Below are 13,210 nucleotides of genomic sequence, written 5' to 3' on the forward strand. Positions count from 1 at the left end.
CTTAGGCACGGCCTCATCAGGCTGGCACGCGAGGAGGCGGAGAGATCGAGGCGGGGTACCTCACGAGGTTCCCGTGACGCAAGCCATGACGACCAAAGGTGCCAGGCGGGTGCCAGCACGCGCAACGTCCTCCTTTCCTCTTTGGTGCAAAGGGAGCAAGCAGCCGCGGAGTACCGAGGCATCGGGCAAAGGTTGCCATTTCGGTGCAATAAGACCAAGACCAGGAGGACTGCAAGACGGAGGTCATTGTGGAGCCCAAGACGGCGTCACCACCAGAGCTTTGTGCAGGCGAAGACTACTTTTGTCAGGATAGCTAGTACTAGCTGTCCCCCTTCAAATTAGCCCGCCATTGCTTGCTCCCTTCCCGCTCGATATTTGGGAAGAGGACCAGGGCCTCTATAAATAGGACTAGCCACCCCCAGGGGAGAAGGGCATCGAGAATCAGGGAGGAGAGAATCAGAATCAGAGAGAGAGAGAGAGAGAAGGGTGACTGAACTCCTCCCAGTAGTTCATCGCCCCAGCCAAGAGCAGACCCTCGCGAGGCTGTTCTTCCTTGTATTGTTCATCACCATCAGCCCAAGAGGCAATCCACCACACCACACACTGGAGTAGGGTATTACACCACAACAGTGGCCCGAACCAGTATAAACCCTGTGTCATTCGTGTTGTTCTTTCCATAGCTTAGATCTTAGTGAGGCGGAGGGGTGCAGGTAGGTAGGAGGCGAAATCTCCGCGCGCACCCCAGTGTTTGAACCTCAAGGGTCTGCCGGAACCTGAAATCCGACAAGGGGCCTGCCAGCCCACGCGCGCGACGGGACACCGCCGCAGTCTGGGGCCTGCCACTACAGGGCCTCGGCCCACGTGCGGATCTTCTGCAGCCTGGACAGACCGTGCGTGCCCCAGCGGCGGTTTCCCCACACCGTAATGGCGCAATAATCACGATGCGTGGGGGAGTGGGTGCAGTTAATCCCACACCCCCCACGTCATGCCTCCTCGGCTTCGCCGCACGAGGTTATAAGTAGGGGGAGAGGAGGGGAGCGCCAAATGCTCGCGCGCTCTCCCTCACTCTGCCCCCTCCTTCTTCCTCCTCCTGTCACGACAGCTACCTGCCGCCGCTCGGCCTTCCTTCCAATCTTCTTGGCTCGCTGTTGCTTCGTCGTAGTTGGGTTGTGCACCCTCCTTTCGCCGCACCTTTCTCGCCGGCGCGCCATTCGCATGGCGTTGTCGAGCTCCTAGGACGGCTCCAACGTCCACGACGACCACGTCGACTTCCTCCGTCGGACGCGGCGGCTGCCGGGCGACGATCTTGTGCGGGTCCGCCTCGCGCTGGAGAGGGAAATCTCGCCGGCGCCGGAAGAGGACGAGCGGGTAATCTTCCGCTTGCACTGCCTGCACGGCTTCGGCCTACCGGCGAGCGGGTTCCTCCGCTCGTTCCTTGAATTTTATCATCTCCAGCCGCATCACCTCACTCCCAACGCGGTGATGCTGCTGGCGGCCTTTGTCACCCTGTGCGAGGGTTTTCTCGGCGTCCTCCCCACTCTTGAACTGTGGGGGGAGTTCTTTCAGTGCAAGCTCGACACCGTCGTCGCGGGCGTGCCCGCCCCATGCTGTGCTTTCATCGCCATGCGGAGGGCGAGCGACAACAACCCCTTTCCGCTCATCCCGCTGATCCAGTCGGTGAAGCTCTGGCAGAAGTCCTACTTTTATGTGAAGAATATTGCTCCGCAGGGCGACTTCGTCAACCTACCGGCTTACATAGCCGGCCCGACGGCTGGGAGGCAGGCTTCATGGTCCTTCCGGTCCAGGTCGCTGTCTCCGGGCGGGTCCGCCTCCGTTGCCCGGCTTTGGGTGATGATCCAGTTAGAGGGTCTGTCCGGGGCCGACCTAGTGGCCACCTTCGTGGAGCGCCGGGTGCTCCCGCTCCAGGTCCGACCTCATATGATCTGCCAGATGAGCGGCCGCTTCGACCAGTGCCGGCTAAGCACCATGGAGATGCCTCACGCCGAGGTGTCTTACATGGTGAACTACATTTCCAACTTCAAGCTCACCGAGGAGTGGCAGTATGGCAAGGTGCCGTACTCTCGTGCCAATCCTCCGCCGGTGGTAAGTTTCTCTTCCTCTTTATCTTTTCTTGTTGCCGAGTTCATGGTGGCCGACTCCTGACCAGCCGGCCTTTCTTTGGCAGAACTCCGTGCTTCCGCCAGCAGCCGGGGCCGCAAGGGTGGAACGTCAGTTCCTCCCCGACCGTATGATGGACGATGTAGACGACCCAGACCTGGGGGCGGCCGCCATGGAAGATGACGTCGCGGGGGAAGGCGGCGACACAGGCGGGTCCGGGCTCGGGGCCGACCTCGAGGACTGGCCAGATGACGACGAGGCCGAAGTCATCGCGCGCCGCCGGCCGGCGCCCGGTGACCATGGTGCGGGCCCATCCGCCGGGCCGACTGCCCAGGACGGCGCACAGAAGCGCCGGGCCGCGTCGACCCACTTCAATAGTTGGCCGAAGAAGCCCAAGAGTACCACGGCGGCGACCAAACAGGAAGAGGCGGCCGTGAAGGCAGCCCACTTTTGCAAGGTGGTGAAGCAGCCACAGGCGGTCTCAGCATAACTGTCGCTGTTCTCATGCCTTTCTTTTTTGTTCTTCTTCGGTTGATGTTTTTCCAAACCCTTGGGCGAGCCCCGAACGCCTCCATAGTCGGAGCCGTAGGAGGGTCTTCAAGCTCGCGCCGGGTAGATCCCCGCGCCGACCTCCTAGAGGCGACGGAGCGGAACACGCGGGAAGCGCGGGAGGAGAGGGAGGCGGAGGAGCGAAGGGCGACTCGGGAGGCGGAGCAGAAGTCGGCGGAGGCACGAGCTGTCACGGCCGCCAAGGCCCAAGCGGAGGCCGCAGATGCGGAGAGGGAGGCGGAGGCCCTGCAGAACCAGCCTCCACAGTTTGTCATTCCCCTCCACGCCGCGGCTCCCGACACCCCTGTGCTCCCGTTGGAGGAGGCCGGCCGCGGCCAGCTGGAGATGGAGAGGGAGGCGGCGCCAACGTCGCCGACTTGAGCGAACCGAGGAGGCCGGGCTGAAGTGCCGCCAGCGCAGCCGGCTGGGGATGGGCCGACTGTGGGAGGGGATCTTGTGATCTCGTCACCGCTTCGCCGGCGCGCGGGGAAGGCGACTTCAGCGCCGGACGCGCAAAAGACCGTGGACGTCGGCTCGTCGGCCCAGGACCTAGAGGCGGCCAGCGACAGCTCGTCCGGGGGGACGCCGGGCGGCAGGACAGCCGTGCTGAATGTGGCGGCGCAGGACGTCCAGAACCGGCTTTAGGCCCAAGGCACCGCGCTGAAGCAGTACACCCAAGAGTTTCTCACGATGCAGTCGGTTATTCGGGTGAGTCCTCCTGCTCCTTTGATTGCTTTTAATTTCTTCTGCGGGAGCGCGTTAGCGCACCCACTGGGTGTAGTCCCTGAGTTCCTAGCCGGCTGCTGAGCAGGCGGCTTGGAACTTATTGGAAAGCTTGATTACCAGCTTGTTCTTACTCACATCCCTTGTCTTCTCTGTAGGAGTACCACAACCTCCATGCGGCGGCCTTCAACTCCCAGGCCCAGGTGTTGAATCAGAAAGCCTCTGATCTGACCGAGAGCCGGAGTAAGCACTTCGTTTTTCTTTTAAGTGGGGGTGCGTCAGCGCACCCACTGGGTGTAGTCCCCGAGATTCAGGCCGACTACCGAGTAGTCGGGACGGATCTTTTCCTGACGACTTCTTTCTTTATATTGCAGGGGCCAATGCCGACTTGAGGAGCCAGCTGAGCGGAGCTCAGACTGCCCTTCGTGCCAAGGAGGCTGAGTGCACCGCCCTGGCTCAAGAGGGTGACCGCCTGGCCAAGAAGCTGGCCGACCAGGAGGAGAGCCACAAGGCGGCCCTGAAGGCGGCGCAGGACAGCGAGGCCGCCCTCAAAGCCAAGTACGAGACCAAGGTGGCAAACTAGGCCGAGATGAGGCAGGCGCTGAGCCAAGGCTACAGCCGGGTGGAAGACTTGATTGATGGTAGGCCGCCTTCTTCTTTGCTTCCTTGCCTGCCTTCTACTATTTGATTCATTTTTTTGATTTTGTGTCACTGCTTTCCTCTTTGTGCAGATTACTTCCCCGGCTACTCAGCTGCCACCACCCAAGCCATCGAGGCCTACCGCGACGCGCGACGGCGGGCGGGGGCCGAGATTACGCCGAATGCCAGCAGGTCACTTGAGGAGCAGCTTCTAGGGTTTCAAGCCCGTCTGCAGCCGGCCCATCGCATGCTCCGCCGTCTTCAGCGCGCCGGAGCGCAAGTGCTGGCCGCCCTCTGGCCTGGGGAGGTGATTCCGCGCACCCCAAGTCGGACCACCGACTGGCTGGAGGTCGCAATCGGCCGCTTCGAGGCTTGGAAGGCGTCAGTGGCCCGCTCCAGCACTGGGCTGGCTCTGGGGTTCGTCCGGGCTTGGTGTCCTGGGCTGAACTTGGACCAGCTGAGCACCTGGCGGCAGGAAGGTGACAAGGAGCTGTAGGCGGTGCGGAGGGCTATCATCCAGCGCGCCTCGGCGATCGCCGAGTATACCGATACCAGCGCCTTTGCTCCTGAGGTGGATGACGCCGGCGTCGCTCAGCCGGAAGAGTGGTTTGGGCTGAACCCGGCCGAAGGTGAGGACTCGGCGGAGGAGATTCCCTCCAGTGATGAGGGCGAAGACGAAGAGGGAGAGGATGACGAAGACGCTGCGCCGGATGGTGAAGCGACCAGCCCGCCTCAGCCCGATCGTGCTTCCAACAACGATGCCAAGACTCGCCAGCCGGTCACTCCTCCAGCCGGCACCGCCGACTCTGCCAACCTACCCAACTCGCCTGTTGTTCCCCTGGCTTGATCCGCCGTCCTAGCTTTCCTGCTTGTTGCTTCTTTGAACAATCTTTTAAATTTGCGCAGTTCCACCCACTGGGGGTGTATTCAGACTATGTTGAATGCTGGCCTTTTGAAGGTCTTTTGTGTAAATATTATGCATGTGTTTGGCTTCCGTTTATATTTGCTTTTTATCCTTTGGCTTTTTTCCTTTGCCGCCTTCCCTTGGCCGCCGCCTTCCTAGACGGACAGTTGCTCTGCAGTCTGTGGCTGGAGAAGGACTTAGTCCTCTTGGGAAGGCAAGTACTCGAGATTTTTCGGATTTGCAGCAAGGTGAACGGGAAGCCGGCCAGCCGACTGCTCTAGTAGTCGGCTGGCGGGGTGGGACGCCGGCTCGTGTTATATAAGTTTGTTAGTCCTTAGCTGTTTTTTGCGTGGGCATCCTTTCCTGCCCTTGGCTCTTGCCAGTTGGACAGTCGTTCCTTCGAGCTGCGACTTTTGGCAAGAGGGGGCTTGGGTGCCGGCACACTACTTGTCTGGCTGCAGGTGGAACTTCAGATATAACTTGAGGCGGCGAGTCCCCGGGCCGACTGGTCGAACCCGGTGCCGGACGAGGAAAGCAAGTGTAGCAACATAATCGTATGCGTGATACTTATCTTTCATAGATAAAAGAGGGTAGTCCCCGAGTACTCCTCAGGGCACCCCATGTCTCGTACTTAATACAAAAGGTAGCGTGCTACGTACTGCTTTTTAACTGTAAAATCTTCGGAGGAGATTGGCGTTCCACGGTCGGTCCGACTCCTTGCCGGAATTGTCTCTCTTGCGTGCCTTCGGCTTCTGCGCGTCGATTAGGTAGTAGGAGTCGTTGCCTGAAGCTCTGCTGATGATGAAGGGCCCCCCCAAGGGGCTGAGAGCTTATGCTGGCCGGCTGTTCGTTGGATCAGCCGGAGCACAAGATCGCCCTCTTGGAAAGATCTTGGCTTGACCTTCCGGCTGTGGTAGTAACACAGACCCTGCTGATAGATGGCGGACCGACTGAGAGCTAACAACCGGCCCTCTTCCAGCAGGTCAACACCGTCTTCTCGTGCTTCCTTGGCTTCCGCCTCCGTGTACATGGTGACCCAAGGCGAGTCGAACTCGATGTCAGTTGGGATGACGGCCTCGGCACCATATACAAGGAAAAAAGGGGTGAAGCCGGTCGGTTTGTTTGGGGTAGTGCGCAAACTCCAAAGGACGGCCGGCAGCTCGTCGAGCCAGCAGCCGACCGAATGCTCCAGTGGCACGACCAGTCGGGGCTTGATCCCGGAGAGGATGAGGCCGTTTGCTCGCTCAACCTGGCCGCTTGACTGTGGGTGGGCAACGGACGCTAGGCCCAGCCGGATGCCGCTTGTTGCATAGAAATGTGCTAGTGCTCCCTTTGCAAAATTTGTGCCGTTGTCGGTGTTGATGCTATGCGGTACGCCATATCGGTTTATAATATCTGCGATGAATGTGACGGCAGTCGGCCCATTCAGCTTTTTGATTGGCTTCGCCTCAATCCACTTGGTAAATTTTTCCACAGCGACGAGCAGATGTGTCATGCCACCGCGCGCCGTTTTGAACGGGCCCACCATATCTAGCCCCTAGACGGCAAAGGGCCAAGTGAGGGGGATGGTCTTGAGTGCAAAAGCCGTCATGTGTTGCTTGGAGCTGAAAACCTGGCACCCTTTGTAGTTTTTGACTAGTTCCTTGGCGTCTTCCAAGGTAGTCGGCCAGAAAAATCCATGGCGAAAAGCGTTGGCGACGAGTGATCTTGAGGCTGCGTGGTGGCCGCATTCGCCTTGGTGGATGTCTCTGAGGATTGCTATGCCCTTCTCTGGTTCGACGCAGCGCTGGAAGACTCCAGTGACGCTGCGCCTAACAAGCTCTCTGTTGACGATTGTGTAGGCTCCGGCTCGGGTTGAACTTGTCTTGCCGAGATTTCTTCAGTTGGCAGCTCTCTGTTTACTAAGAAGTTGAGGATGGGCTGGGCCCAGGATGGAGCTGTGACTTCTTCTATTGTCAGGACTGCCACTATGATAGGGGCGGGTGGACTGGGTAGTGAAGAGTTGGAGTCGGAGTCGGCCATCGCCTGTTGTGTTGATGTAGTCCCCGGGCCGGCTGCAGTAGTCCCCTGGCCGAGTTCCGAATTCCCCGGGCCGGTTGCGACTATGGCAGTCCCCTGGCTGCCTGTTGGAGTCCCCGCGCCGCCTTCTTGGTTTCCCAAGTCGGATCCGACTGCGTTGAGGTCAGGCGGCATGAAGATGGAATCAGACTCTGGAGACGGCTTGATAGACGGCTTGAGGAGGCAGTGGAGAGAAACGCCGGCTGGTATGGCTTGCCGGGTGGACCCTACTCGTGCTAGGGCATCCGCTTGCATGTTGTCGGCACGTGGTACATGACGGAACTCACATCCTTCAAAATATCCACTGATTTGCTGGTCAAGGAAATAATAGCTCGCCATGTTTGCGTCTTTGGCATCCCAGTCACCGGATGACTGTTGGACCACCAAATCCGAGTCGCCATAGCACAAGATCCGGCGGATGCCGAGCTCTTTGGCTAGCCGGAGCCCGTGTATGAGCGCCTCATACTCGGCCACATTGTTGGAGGTGGCAAAATGAATTTGCAATGTATACTTGAGCTTGTCGCCCTTGGGAGAGGTGAGGACGATGCCGGCTCCCAAGCCGCTGTGCATCTTGGACCCATCGAAGTGCATCCGCCAGTGAGTGGAGTCGGGAGCCGGCGGCAGGTATTGGATTTTGGCCCAATCGACGAGGAAGTCGGCCAGTGCCTGGGATTTAATGGCGGTGCGGGGCTGGTAGAAGATCGCATAGGGGGCCAGCTCAATGGCCCATTTGGCCACTTGGCCGGATGCATCCCGGCTGCCTATGATCTCGGCAAGCGGGGCAGTACATACGACCGTAATGGGGTGCTCTTGAAAATAGGGCTTGAGCTTCTTGGCAGTGAAGTACACACCATAGCACATCTTCTGGTAGTGTGGGTAGTTCTGCTTCGAGGTGGATAAGACTTCGCTTAAATAATACACCGGCCTCTGAACCAGCTAAGCCCGACCTTCCTCTGGGCGCTGGACTATGATGACAGTGCTGACCACCCGGCTAGTAGCGGCAATGTAAAGGAGCATGGGCTCCTTTTCATCTGGTGCCGCCAAGACAGGCGGCGTGGTCAGCATCTTCTTTAGCTCGTGGAAGGCTTGGTCCGCCTGGTCGTTCCACTTGAAATGAGGGGACTTCTTCATGAGTCGGTAGAGGGGGAGGGTCTTCTCTTCGAGCCGGCTAATGAAGCGGTTCAGGGAAGCCAAGCATCTGATGAACTTATGGACATCCCGCAGCTTGGTGGGAATCTCCATTCTCTCTATGGCCTTGATCTTCATTGGGTTGCACTCGATGCCGCGTTCGGAGACCAGGAAGCCTAGGAGCTGGCCGGCTGGTACTCCGAACACGCGTTTCTCGGGGTTGAGCTTGATTTGGAATCGGCGCAAATTTTCAAATGTTTCTCTGAGGTCTTCCAGCAACGTGCCGCGTTTCTCCGTCTTCACCACAATATCATCTACATAGACGTGAGCATTTCTGCCGAGCTGCTTGAGGAGGCATTTCTGCATGCAACACTGAAAAGTGGCACCGGGATTTCTCAAGCCGAATGTCATAGTCAGGTAGCAGAAGGCTCCGAATGGTGTGATGAAGGTGGTTTTTAGGCGGTCAGCCGGATCTAGTTTTATCTGGTGGTAGGCTGAGTAAGCATCCAAGAAGCTCAACAGCTCGCATCCGGCTGTGGAGTCTATTACTTGATCAATCCTTGGCAAGGCGAAGTGATCTTTGGGGCAAGCCTTGTTGAGGCTAGTGTAGTCTATACACATGCGCCACATGTTATTTTTCTTCAGAACAAGAACCGGGTTGGCGAGCCACTCTGGGAAGAAAACTTACATAATGAAGCCGGCTGCCAGAAGCCGGGCTATCTCTTCTCCCACAATCCTTCTCTTCTCTTCCGATAGTCGGCGGAGAGGCTGTTTGACTGGTTTCGCACCTGCTTGGACATGTAGCTTGTGCTCGGCGAATTCCTTCGGCACACCCGGCATGTCCTTGGGGGACCATGCGAAAATGTCCCGATTCTCATGGAGGAAATCAGTGAGCTCAACTTCCTATTTGCTGTCCAGGTTTGCACCGATGGTGGCAAACCTTTCTGGGTGATCTGGGTCCAGAGGTACCCTCTTTGTTTCCTTGGCTGGCTAAAAAGAACCTTGGGCACCACATTCCTTGGGGTCGGGGGACAGGGCCGGCTATTTACCGGTCATGGCCATGACTCGGTCCAGTATCTTCTTCTCTTCAGCAATTACAAGGGACTCGGCCAGCCGGCTGCTGGCAGCCACACACTCGGAGGATTTCTTGTAGTCTCCGGCTACGGTGATGATGCCTTGGAACTTCGTATCTTCATCTTGAGGTAGGCATAATGGGGTATAGCCATGAACTTGGCCAGGGCAGGTCGGCCAAGCAGTGCGTGGTAAGGGCTCTCTAGGTCCACCACTTCAAACCACACCGCCTCTCGGCGGAAATGATCCTTGTCCCCGAAGAGGACATCTATCTTGATCTTGCCGATTGGGGCGCAGGACAAGCCGGGTACGATGCCATGGAACACAGTCTGACTGGGCATGAGCTGCTTTGTCTTGATGCTCAGCTTCTCCATAGTGTCGCGGTACAGGATATTGATGCTGCTCCCACCATCTATCAGCACACGGGAGAAACTGGCGGCTCGCCTTTCCGTAGCGAGGGTGGCGTCCAGAACCAATGCGTAGGAGCCGGGAGACGGCATCACCTCTGGGTGATCTGTCCGGCTCTAGCTAATAGGCCTTTCGGACCAGTGCATGAATTCTGGGTTGTTGGAGGCGACTGCGTTGACTTCTTGGTGTAGTCGGCGCCGGCTACGCCGATCTTCTGGCTGGCTGGTGAAGGCGACGTAGGCACCATGCTTGTCGGGGTACTTGTCTTGAAATGCCCCGACCACTGGTCGAGCGGCCGGCTGCGGAGGAGCCGGAGGCGGCTAACCAGCAGGCGGAGGCGGCACCATCCCCTCACCCTTGGAGATCCGAGTGAGCCAATGGCATTTTCTGGTCGTGTGGTTTGAAGGCTTTGAGCCGCTATGAAACTTGCAGGGGACATCAAGTGCTTGCTCGTAGGAGAAAGCCGGCTGCCAAGCCGGCCTGCCGCCCTTCGGCTTCTTGGGCGCGGGCCGTCCTTCGGGTTGTTCGTCCTCGACTGTGGCCACCTGCCGACTGGTGGAAGGTGGCAGGGGAGCCTTGCGCTTGTGGTCATTCTGGTGCGGGCGCCGGCTGGATTCTCCAGCCGGTGACTTGGGACTTGGAGCGAGCACCTTCCCGGAGGCGTCTACTCGGAGCTCGGTCTTCATCAAAGAATCGACCGTAGCATATTTATCAGCTATGACCAATAGCTCGTCAAGCGTAGTCGGCTCGTCGCAGAGGAGTCGGTGCTTGAGGAGGGTGCCTTCTCAGCACCCGGCGGTGAAGTACTCTATAGCTTGGACCTCGTGCACTCCCTCGCAGGAATTGCGGAGCTCGGCCCAACGCGTGAGGTAGTCGCGAGTCGATTCGTTGGGCCCTTGGACGCACAAGGAGAGCTGTCGGGGCTTAGGAGCCCGCTTGTAGGTGCTGGTGAAGTTGCGTATGAAGGCTTCAGTGAAGTCTAGCCAGCTGTTGACACTGTAAGGCTTGAGGCTGTTAAGCCAGGTGCGCGCCGTGCCCTGGAGCATGAGGGGCACATATTTTACGGCAACATGCCTGTTGCCGTTTGCGATGCTAACCGCGGTGGAGTAGTTGATCAACCAGTCCTCCGGCTTCACAGAGCCGTTGTACTTGGGCGTGTCTCTTTGGAGCGAGAACCCTTTGGGGAAGGGCTTGTCGCGGATGTGGGGGCCGAAGCAAGACGGGCCGACATCATCTTCTTCTTCCAGAGCCAGGGATCGCGCAAGGCGGTCGATCCGGTGGCGGGCATCATTCTCGCCGACTCCTTCGTGGCGACCCAGCCGGCCGCTGAGAGTCGGATGCGTGATAGGCGGCGGGGTAGGGTATCTCTCCCCACGAGGCGGAGGAGGAGAAGGGTTACCCCGCCACTCCACGGCTTGTGGGCGGCCCTCGGCGTCACGCTCGATGGAGATTCGAGTCCGGCTGCGGCTGGCACCCGGCTCCTTTTCTTTTCTCGCACGGGTGTTGCCCGCGGTCGGTGTTCGGGACGTCGCGCCGTGCTCTCGGCGCGAGGGAGGACTCTCGGCACGGACACCGGCTTCATGCCGCTCTGTGGCCACGTCGGTAAGTTGCTGGATGCGTCTGGTCATATAAGGGAGCTCATCAGGCCCCAGCCCATTCAACTCGTCTGCGGCCGCCTGGGCGACGCGCAAGTTCTCGAGAGGTGTGGTATAGACTGGGCGGTCTGCTCCCAGCATGTCGGCGATAGCCGCGCCGCGTTTCTTGACGATACCGATGCGGCTCAGCTCGTCGGGAGGCGGCATGCCGAAGGCGGCACGGTCTACCTCACGCTGGTGAGCCTCGGTGAGGCGTCTCATGGTGGCGAGCCTCTGGCCCTCCGCAACGAGGGCGAGGCGGCGCGCCTCCAATGTCTTGGCGTCCGCGTCGGCCGGGACGGGGACGGACAAGTCGTGCAACGCCGTCTGCAGAGCGTCGTGGGCGTTTTCGCCTGAGGGGGTGCCGTGGCTGATGAGCAATACCTCGGTGATGGCGCTGTCGTTGCTGTCGGCTCGAGGAAGAGGATTGTCGATGACCACCATGTTGGTGGGGAAGGCGTCAAGGGATGTCGTGTCGGAGTCGACAAGCATCGGGTCAGTGGAGCCAACCGACTCCAAGTCCGCGGCAAGCTCGCCGGAGACGTGGAGTTGATCGAGGAGGCTGACGAGGTGGCTCTCGGGGCAGTCTGTGCCCGCGTCGGACGCGGGCTCGTCAGAGATGCCAGCCTCGCCAAGAAGGGCGGCGAGGCAGCTCGCCGCACAGGCGTCAGCGACGTCTTGTAGCGCGTCGGGGCAAGCGCCATCGGGCGTGCCAGGCTGGCTACGCATGTTGGGAAGGAAAAGGGTTCCCGTCCAGAGCAGGTCTCCGGATGACGGTGCACCTGGCCCCACGGTGGGCGCCAAATGTCGGGTGGTTGGTGCGACATACGCCAATGGATGGCTTATCATTGTGGGAGCCAATAAAACATCGCCGGTGCCTGGAAACGGGATAAGGTGAAGACATGCACGCCGGCGAATCTTACCCAGCTTCAGGGCTCTCCATGGAGATAACACCCCCAATGCTGCTCTGCGGGGTCTCCGCATGATCACTAGCTCAAATGGTAGCTACAGAATGCTCCTTGAGCTGTTCGGTGAAAGGATGAAGGAGGGCCAGGCTAGCCCGCTCCTCTTCTCCTTGCGGTGTCTAAAATCTATCCAAAGAGCGATCTCCCTTGCATGGGAACCCTGGGGGTTTATATAGGCCTACCCCCCAGGGGTAAAATGGTAATCCGGCTGGGCGTGGGCCCCAGCCGTCTGTGTCTACGCCTGCCGGCTTCTCCGCCGACTGGTGGGGCCTGCTGACTGGTGGGCCCACCGACTGCCGACCCTTTGGCTGACAGGCCGGCCCCACCGCCCGGGGTCTTGTCGGGGGCGGGCTACTGTTACCTTGCCCCTAGTGACGATGGCTTTGTTCGTGGTAAGCATGGCTACAGTGCCGCCGCGAGGCGGCTCATCACTGTAACCTTACCTTCTCTTGTCTCCTTAATGAAGCTCTTCCTTAGAGGGAGAAAGTTAGCCGGCTATCGGAAGCCGGCCATATCCCTGGCCGGCTGCGGGAAGCCCGGCCGCCTTTGGGATCTCCCTGACCAAGGGGGCCCACCACCCACGGGTCGTACTGGCCGCTCGTCGTGGGTGACGTCACGATCATCGTGGCAACAGTGCCACGCCGGACGGGGATGGCCGCCCCGTACGGTGCACTGTGGCCAGGCGTGTGTCGGGATTTCGGGGGTGGCAGGCTTTTCTGTAGCGACGCCCCATCATGTTGCTGCTATGTGGGTGCAGATTCTGAGGGCAAGATCTAAGCCCCCTGCTGAGGGGCCGGCTCCTAGGAGTCAGCCTTCTCGTGGTCTTGTTTCTCAAAGATTTCAGGGCTGGGCCGCCTTCGCGTAGCCGGCTTGAGAGGCTGCCGGCTAGGGGAAGGCGGCTCCGTGTCTTGGTCGCTTGGAGGCTTGATCGGTCTATAATTTTTCTGAAGTACCAGGGGATGCCGGCTAGGCTACCCATGGTCATTTACTCCGACAGGCCCGTTTAGCAGTAG

The sequence above is a fragment of the Triticum urartu genome, chromosome 1A (assembly GCF_056163025.1).
Source record: "Triticum urartu cultivar PI428250 chromosome 1A, HENAU_Tu73, whole genome shotgun sequence".
In the NCBI taxonomy this organism is placed as follows: domain Eukaryota; kingdom Viridiplantae; phylum Streptophyta; class Magnoliopsida; order Poales; family Poaceae; genus Triticum; species Triticum urartu.